Raw genomic sequence first — 9192 nt, 5'->3', positions numbered from 1 at the left:
AAAAAAAAAAAAAAAAAAACCTAACCAGAACAGCAACAACAACAGCAAAACAAAAACAAAAACAAGAGATCAACCACTAAAATAGGTAACAGAAGTGTAGTATTGAAGGCATACTGCCAAATTTAGAGTAGTCATGAGACACAGCTTAGAGATATAAGAAGAATAGAAATGAGTTAAATGATGTTTAGCAAAGATGAGGCTTTTGTGCATATAGTGCCAAAACTAAAACAAAGTAATGGAAGTAATCATCAGATATCTGGATTACAATATATGCAGTATAGAAGTCATTACCATCTGCAAAGTGCTAACTTAAAAAACAAAACAAAACAAAACAAAAAACCATGGGTCCAGGACCTCTGGAAGCTATGAGCTTGTTTGAGAATAAAATGAAAAGAAAGTGAATTTAAGATGACTTGTTCCACAGCAAGACAATTCAATAATGTGGAAAAGTTCAGCCCTGAGCAGAAAGTGGTAATTAACAGTGAGTCTCATTTAGCAGCTTTGAAGGCAGCACACTGACTTCAAGATTGCTGTAAGTGATTAATCTTTTCCTTCCATGATAAATCAAATTGAATTTCTATGTTTGGAATCAGTGAGTACTGATGAGCCCCAAATCTCCCTTTAAATCCATTCTTTAAAAATCCTTTGCTCCTTTTCCTTCTATCCATCATTGTAAGAAATGTTCTTCAGATTGGGGTGAGCTCTGTCTGGATTGATTGCTTGTTTTAAATAGCTCTTTCATTTCCTTTGGGGGGAAATTGTATTTTTAAGAAGGCCTGCTCTGAAGCATAATGTAAGATCACAATTCAGAGCTTCTCTTATATTCTCAAGCAGGAATATGAAATGAGACACCTACAGTATCTGAGGAGAGTTCAGGTTTTTCTCAGAAGACAGATTTTTGTTCCTTTATCTGTGTTGGGCATGAGAATGTGGGGTATGCACGTGTACATTTGTAAGCCTTTAAAGACAGGGGGAGACAAGGCAATGGTGCATAGAAGCATGAAATATAAAGCACTAAAGAACAGAATATATCCATATAGGGAAAGAAGCTTTGACAAAGGGAAAGGAAGACTTAGGCTGGCAGACAATGAAGTGGGAGGTCGCATGCTTTCAAAGGTTAGTAACTGCGTTCTGAATTTCCAAAAATAGGAAAAGAGGAAGATATAGTTGGTTTAAAAATGCTATACTGAGCTAAGAGTGGTATTTTACTTAAATAATGCAATCCCTCTGGAGAAAAGAATTTGAACTTCTGCACCAGTTTTGAAATACATCTTCCCCACAGGAACAAGTTCTAAATCCATCTGACTTTGTGTGTCTCCTCCAGACCTACCAAGGGACTAACCAAAGAGTAGTCTGTGAAGAGATGTCTTTATTGGAGTGCTTCAGAAGATCTACAGAACCAAATTATTCTGAAGTTTGAATGGATTTAAATGAATCCCTGAAGCTCAAGACTCCAAAACAAATCCCAACTCTTGTGGTAGCATTTGAAAGATTTTATTCATAATGTTCAAACATTAAAATGGTGACCAGCTGTTCTTCTTGATATGGTACTTGCCAAGGTCAGAACAAAGAAAAGGCTCTAAATCACAAGAGAGGATTATTTAAACATTAAGAAAAACTTCCTGCTTCAACTTGGTGGGAAAAAATCTTACTGTGATGTAAGAAACAGATTCTAGGCAGATCTTTGCCATGATCAACTAGAAGAAGATAAGTTACAATGTATGAGTTTCAATATTCTTTTTAAGAAAATTAGGTCACACCAGACTCTGGCTCAAATCACTATATCATCACTGATGGAGTTATATCTAGAATCTATTCATCTAGGCTCCATACATCTCCTTTACACACTGTTGATTTCTAACCTGGGTAATAAAAATCTTGGTACAGAATGACAGTAGTGAAGGTTTGCTGGGGAAGAATTAGAGCTCTGATTCTGAAGGACAAGCCTCACTGTCAAGCCATGTTGGACAACTCTTGAGAAAGTGAAAACTGATACTTGATTTTGATTTGGAAAAGTTAAATGAGTAAGGATACGTGAACAGAGGGACAATAAGACCCTATGAGATAGACCCACACTTCAAAGTGAGAAGGAGTAAGTACCCATAGTTTGCTAAAGTAGATAGTCTTGGGTATGATTGAAAAGTTCGGTAGAATGCAAGCTTCTGTAGGGATAGGAGAAGCAAATAGGAAAAAGGAGTTAAGTGTCATCATTTGGGATCTACATCATTGGTAACAAGGAACACTTAAAAAAGCAATCTCTGACATAGATCTACAAGTGTCTCATGAAGCAAAGAACTAATACCTGCTGTGGGTCATAGAGAGGAACTTACCTACATTAGATCCTTCTGTTGTCAAAATCATATTGCTTTCTTCCTTCCCACATTGGAGAAGACAGAAGCAGAAATAACACCCAGAGTAAGTAAATAAGTAGAGGCATAAAGCGACCCTGTGGGTAAGGGTGCTTGTCACCAAGCCCGATGGCCTGAGTTGATCCCCAAGAACTACATGGTAGAGGGAGCAAACAGACTTCACATGTGACCTTTTGACTTCAACACACCTTCTGTGGCCTGTTTACACATTCATGAGTGCACATGTACACATTCACAAATAAATAAATAAATAATTTTAAAAGAAATTAAGGTAGGTTTTAAAAAGGAAAGGCTGAAAGAGGAAGAATGGGGGAAGCAGGGGAGAAAATTGGTCCTACCTTGACCTTTAAACGTTGATTAAGTTAGGGGCATGATCGGGAACAGAGAATTTGAGATTGTTCAGGAGATTAAGTTTTGACATTCAAGCAGATTTACAATTTTTAAAATACTGGAGTAGAGTCTTGTTCAGCAATGACTCATACCATCTGCCTCAGGGAGGAGTACGTTTCCCTACTTATTTATTCAGGCTGATTGAAAGTGCACAGGTAAATGTTCAAAACTCCAGACATCGGTTAGAAGCATGAGTGTTTTGTCACCTTCTAAAAGCTCTTGTTCACACAGCAAGAAGAACACATCCCAGAATGTCTCTGCCACTCTAGCTGGAGGCCTCTAAGGAGGCAAATGGAATACAGCTATGTCTTACTAATGTAGCTACCGTGGATGGAACTAAGGACTCTAGTACCTGGGGGCACTATAATAACCCTCATAAGTCACTAACACTAAAAACTCACTTCTCTCACAGATGGAAACTGGATGTCTAAGATCAGTGTGCCAGCGTAGTTGAGTTCCAGTGAGATTTTCTTCCATGTTATAGTCTACTGTTCTCCCATTTTGTCCATTCATAATGGAAAGAGAGAAGGAACGTTCTCCGAGATCCCTTTTGGTGAGTATTAATCTCATTCATTAGTGCTCCACCTCCCAACTCCTTACTCCTAACATCATTGTCCTTGAAGGATGAAAATATTCAGATCACTGTAAGCTATCCTGGACAGTTTGAAGTTGAAAACAGCCACTCAGCAGAACCGCGTGCCTGTGGGCTTGAGAATCGATGCTATTGTCTTGAATTTGGAAATGATTATATACATCACTATTGTGACAACAGCTGGCTAAGATCAATACCAACATATCCCCATAGATTAAAAGTCAAAGAGAATAAAAATTTGTTCAATGAAAAGTTCCTTTCCCTCTTCAGTGAGCCCAACCAATAGCTTTCCCTGCTCAGCCTCAAACACTTTTATTAGTTCCTTGATATTCCATGCAATATTTAGTTCATCAATAATCAGATGAAAATGTGCTTTTCCTCTATGAGTAGATCATTATATTTTCATTTTTTTCATGTAACATTCTTCAGTATATTAAAAACTCATTCTTTTGCCATACATAGTATCCAGCACATTACTGTTTGTATCATATTTTCTAATATCATATCTGGAAAGGAACTGAGGAAAGTCAGGCACGGTTCTTTCAATGATGTCCAGAGGTGGTCATAGAAAATTGTGGGAAGGAGACTGAAAGGCTGATTTAAGAGAGAATGGTTTCTTGTTTTGAATCCTACTCATCTGGTTGTCAGGATGAGGCAAATCAAAATTGTGTTAAGTGACCTAGTGTCTTGCAGGTAGTAAGTACTCAGTTTACACTCGCTAGTATAATGACCATGTGATCACCTACACCCTCCCTTTCTCAGATTCTCCTCAGTCCACAGACTGAGGCAGCATTGCTCTTTCACATTCTCCCTTCCTGTTGATAGCTCTCTGCCATGGATTTCCCTGAAATATCCTTAGTGTGGCCTTTGATTTTCCCTCCCCCTAGCTTTGGCTGCAATGACATCACACAATTAGAAATTCATGGGTCCTTTCCAACCCTTCTGACTCTACCTGTATCCTCATCCCTCCCTTCATTGTTGAAGTGCCACGAGCTCTTCCTTTCCTGGTACCTGTGTGGCATCAGGCACATATGTTCAGTTCTGAGCTCTTCTGCAATCTTTGATCTGAGCATCAGTTGCCCCAAGTATATTAAATGGGAAGAATTACATACAGTTCAGTGAAATTTTGTAAGGTTAACTACAATACATATTGATACATATTAGCATATGAATACCTTTCAGCTGTGCAATCTTCTCTTCTTCATTCTTTATTCTTTTACTGATACTTTCCTGCATTTTATTGTTTTCATCCACCACCACTATGTGGATGAGAGCTACTCTCAACTTTATGTAAAGTTCATTTCTATTTTATGAATGAGCTCTTAAAATCTTGATTGTCCCCAAGTATCCAGCCACATATAGATATTGCAAAGAGATGGCATTGACAAGTTCAAACCAGTTTTCCTTGTCCATTCATTCCAGTCCTCTCCTCACCTTGACCTCTAATCTCCATAAATGACAATACTAACTTCATTTTTCAATTCTTCAGTCAGTGAATCTTCTCCCATTATTCATATTGTCATTCATTTGCCAAGTCTACACATTCAAAATCTATCTATCTATCTATCTCTTTATCTATCTATCTCCTTATCACACACATGTTTTATAGGCACATCATCATTTTCTCAGTCCAACCTCACTCATACTCATTGTATCCCATGTTATCTTTAGTAGCAACAGTCTGTGGAAATTATGTGCTTGGCTCACTAATTTTTAAATGCATGATAATGCAATATTATTAATACTGAACATTATTTTCTTATATTTTGCCTAAAGTCATGTCAAAATGGCCTTTAAAAAGACACTAAACTAGAAAATCAGTGAAATTTTATAGATGATGGTTTTATTGGGAAGAAACAATAGACTAATGTTTAGTATGTTCTGAAAATTGAGTAATAAAATTTTTCTGGCAATAGAGATTTGTAAGCCATGATTTATCACTTTTTTTGAGACACCATTGACTTTGACTGTGTAGCCCAATTTGACTTTAAACTTATAATTCTTGTGCCTCTGCCACATAATTTCTGGAATTATAAACATGTGCCATCATACTTAGCTATGAAGAATTATGTTGTATAAAGAAAATAGGAGTCGGAATCTTATACTGTAGCTTAGATTATTTTTAATTGTATGATTTCATATTTGTAGGCCAACTCTAATGCCTTTAATTAGTTGCTATTTACTTAATTTTATTTAGAATAATTTTTGTTGTGTGACATTTTTTAGAGAACATTTGATAACACAGGCTAGTTTGGAACTTACTATGTGTCCCACATTAGCTTCAAAATCAGTTTTAATGTCCCAGTCTGAAGTGCTGGGATGACAGGCATGTGCTACCATACCTGGCAGTAGAATATGTTTTAACTTGTTTTCTTTTTCATTGTGTCAGGCTTCCTATTGTCTTCTATGAAGTGCACGAACAGCCCTTTCATTAGGTAAATGAAGTCTCTGGGACATTGGAGACCCATTGATTCCCTCTGGACATTCATTGTAGTTCTAGTGCAAGGAGAAGACATCCTCAACACCAATCATAGTCACTCATGGACATTCGAAAATGAAGATCCTACTGGCCCAACTGAAGGCATGAACATTGTAAATCTTCACATTAAAAGCATTCAGTGTCTTATCAGGTCACAGAATTAAACTTGGTCCAATTTTATTTTAGAATTCCCATTTTGCTCTGCATCCTTTTTCTTTGTAAAAAGAAAGAAAGAAAAGCAATTGCAGTATTTTGAAAAAAAAAAAACAGGAAAAACCTAGACTACTGATACCCCCTCTTTCGGTGCCTCTTTCCCTCTCTACCTCTCTCTTACAAGAAAAGAAGGAAAATTTATAGCTTTTAGTGGTTGTGAAAACCAGGAAATAATAGAGAAATCATGCATTCTGCAGGAATTCTCTGGAGTGTATTAAATTAAACTGACAGCGTTGATATCGCTATTCATGTTGAAATAATTAGCAATTCTAAGGCTATTAATGGTGTATTGTATCACTGTTTTAGAATTGGTAGGATGAATGCAAAAACCTTTTGGTGACTTTTGCTCCCACTAAAATTTAATTAGCCTCAGTTACTGACCTCATGTTTTATGTAACAGTACACTTCGCAATGATCTCATAAAGAATTGAAGTTTGGGAAGAAAGTCATTCTTACTTTAAAAACTAGCATCACATAAAAGTTCTCTGAGTGTTTTTTAACTACTTTTGCAAAGTATTCTTATAATTGCTAACATTACCTATGGGACTGACTGACTTTGAATTTAATTGAAGTAAGAGTGCGTCTATTTGACAAGGTCACTTTTTAAATCGGAACGGCAGTACCTTGCATTACAGTTCTGATTTTTTTCCTTTCTAAATTAACTATGATCTATAAAATTATCGATAAAGAATAATACCTAGGTCATCAAATATTAACAATGGTTACAAGAGAGAAAAACTACCTTTAATGCATATAAAATTTATGGACAGTAGTGATTCCTACTAGGCTGGGAAGCCCAGGTCTGTGTAGCTGAGAGGTGGCATAGCGAGTTTCAGAGACAACTCTGAGCCTTTTCAGTGTTACCAGATCAGTGTTTTAAAATAGTGGAGAACAGGAACCAATACACTTTGAGCAGTAGTGAGGGGGGGGGGTGGACATTGGTGCATGGTAGTGAGAATGTTCAAGAATTTAGTCTACCAAGAATTCTGCTTGGCTGGAGGCTCTTTTGTAATATTTGTGATTGTTATATTGCTTTGGAAAGCACATTATGGCAATGACAAGGCAATGCTCCTATTTCACTTTCTCTGACAATTTCCAGGTTATTAGACTCCCGTGCTCCTTCTAAAAGTTGCTACAAAGTATTTACTCTCAGATGGAAGGAAATGGAAAGGAAAGGCTTTACTAACGCTCCTTCCCACAGGTCCAGAAGTTGGGCTAGAAATTTACACTACATGTCCTCCTAAGTTGAGTCAGATCACGGTCAAAAGAGAGCAAGAGCATACTTACTATGGGTTCCATATTGTGGCTGCTTGAGAATCTTTTCCACATAGTCTTCAATTCAATGATGTCCCCCTTATTTCAGGATACAATCCCATTCTGATGAAAGCATGAGGCATAGAGAGCAGAGAAGCCTTTCTCCATTATTTACAGATGTGACTGGAAGCAGGATCTGGACAACAGAGAGAGCCACAGTGTGAGCGCTGCTGTGCCATCGGCATGGAATGAGGGAAGCCACACACTAGTGTGGAAAGGGCATAAGAGCCCCAGGTAAAACAAAAGAAATGCAACTAAAAACTGGCTTTCAGGCTCTGTTATTACAAGATGTGAATGAAGACAAGTAGCTGGATGGTTATGAACTTCAGTTTCTTTTGCTATAAACTACTGTTCATACAGCACCTCACAAATCTCTCATGATAGGTATTAAAATATTTAAAACACAAGGAGGTATACCTGCATAACTTGCCATTCATTATTAAGTAAGGTAACTCAAGTTTATGCATCAGCCCAACCTCTTCATCTGGGACTCTCTGCACTGTGCAAGGAAGAGTATTAAATGTGTCCCTTTTCTGGTTCTGTCCAGTCTCTGATGGTTGTGGGGCCCATATATAGAGCCATCTCATATTAATCTATTAAATTACACCAGATGGTTACTGTGTATAGAGTAGTATGTTAGGGCCCATGAAACTTATTTTTAAATTGTGAAAAAAAAGTACATAATGCATAAAAGAGCTGAAGAATGCTCAGGGAAGCAAAAACTGTCTAACCAAAGAAAGTTTTCCAGGTAGTCATAGATGACCAGACTCAGCCAATCATGGAGAACTTAAAAAAATAAAAAGAGGAAAAAATGTTCTAAGACTAGAGTATAGTGGCAAAATGCAATAGGGAAGGAGAGATTATTTAGGGGGAGAGAGATCGTTGTGGAAGAGTAAGTCCGTATTTCATGACTCTTTCAAGGGCTCAGTAATCTTACAGTCATGCATCCCCACCATGCTTCCCTTGAAGACTCTTGTGCAATCAGTAGCTGTCATTTACGCATGGTGGAGATTATATTCACACCTGTCTTCCAGAGTTGTAGATCCTAAAATAAAAACTGGGCTCCACTCAGGAAGGCTTTAGAACATCCCACAGATGCCATCCCATAATCCAGGGCTTCTTGAGAAAACTTTTTCTGTGGAGACCAGAGACAGACACATGCACATGCTGTGGAGACTGTAGACGGACACATGCACATGCCGTGGAGACTGTAGTCAGACACATGCACGTGCCGTGGAGACTGTAGACGGACACATTCACATGCCGTGGAGACTGTAGACGGACACATGCACATGCCGTGGAGACTGTAGACGGACACATGCACATGCCGTGGAGACTGTAGACGGACATATGCACATGTTGTGGAGACTGTAGACGGACACATGCGTCCTTTCCTGGCTGTTTGTCTTCTTCTCTTTCTTGGGTAGGACAGAGTTATTTTCTCACGTTCATTTTTGTGATCACTACAAGAAAGTACTAGAGGCTGGCTCTCGAGCTTTGTGATGCAGGAGGCGTTGCTGAGTGACCTCGAGTTGCCCACCTCCCTTCCTAAGTCTCTTGCTTCTCTACTTCAAAGTTAATATTCCATGTGCTGCTGGTAACGTGGACTGTCACTGTTGAATTATGCATGAGAGAAAACACTATACACATTAATTATGCGCTTCTGTTAATATTCACTTAGAAATAAAGTTCACCAGACTTATAGCATTTAGAGTTTTCTTGTATACTGGTACTGAATCATTAAAACATCCCTTATAACAAGACTCACAGTGAAATTTGACCCCTGCCAGATAGAAATCTCTGACCTCGACATGTGCAAGCAACAGAGTGTCCAA

The 9192-nt window shown here is 38.1% G+C and overlaps 1 long non-coding RNA gene across 1 annotated transcript in view; it reads right to left on the bottom strand.

The window, feature by feature from the left end:
• Positions 1-8432, bottom strand: part of LOC116092319 — a 12139-nt gene extending 3707 nt beyond the window's left edge. The window contains exons 1-2 of the long non-coding RNA XR_004119202.1: positions 8381-8432; positions 7331-7493 (exon numbers count right to left, since the gene is read on the bottom strand). This is a non-coding gene — a long non-coding RNA (uncharacterized LOC116092319). The remainder of the gene's footprint in view (positions 1-7330; positions 7494-8380) is intronic.
• Positions 8433-9192: the final 760 nt, after the last annotated feature.

Source organism: Mastomys coucha, unplaced genomic scaffold, assembly GCF_008632895.1.
Source record: "Mastomys coucha isolate ucsf_1 unplaced genomic scaffold, UCSF_Mcou_1 pScaffold15, whole genome shotgun sequence".
NCBI classification, from domain to species: Eukaryota; Metazoa; Chordata; class Mammalia; order Rodentia; family Muridae; genus Mastomys; species Mastomys coucha.
The sequence above is the reverse complement of the archived record's forward strand: the minus strand, read 5'-3'. Positions and strand labels throughout refer to the sequence as shown.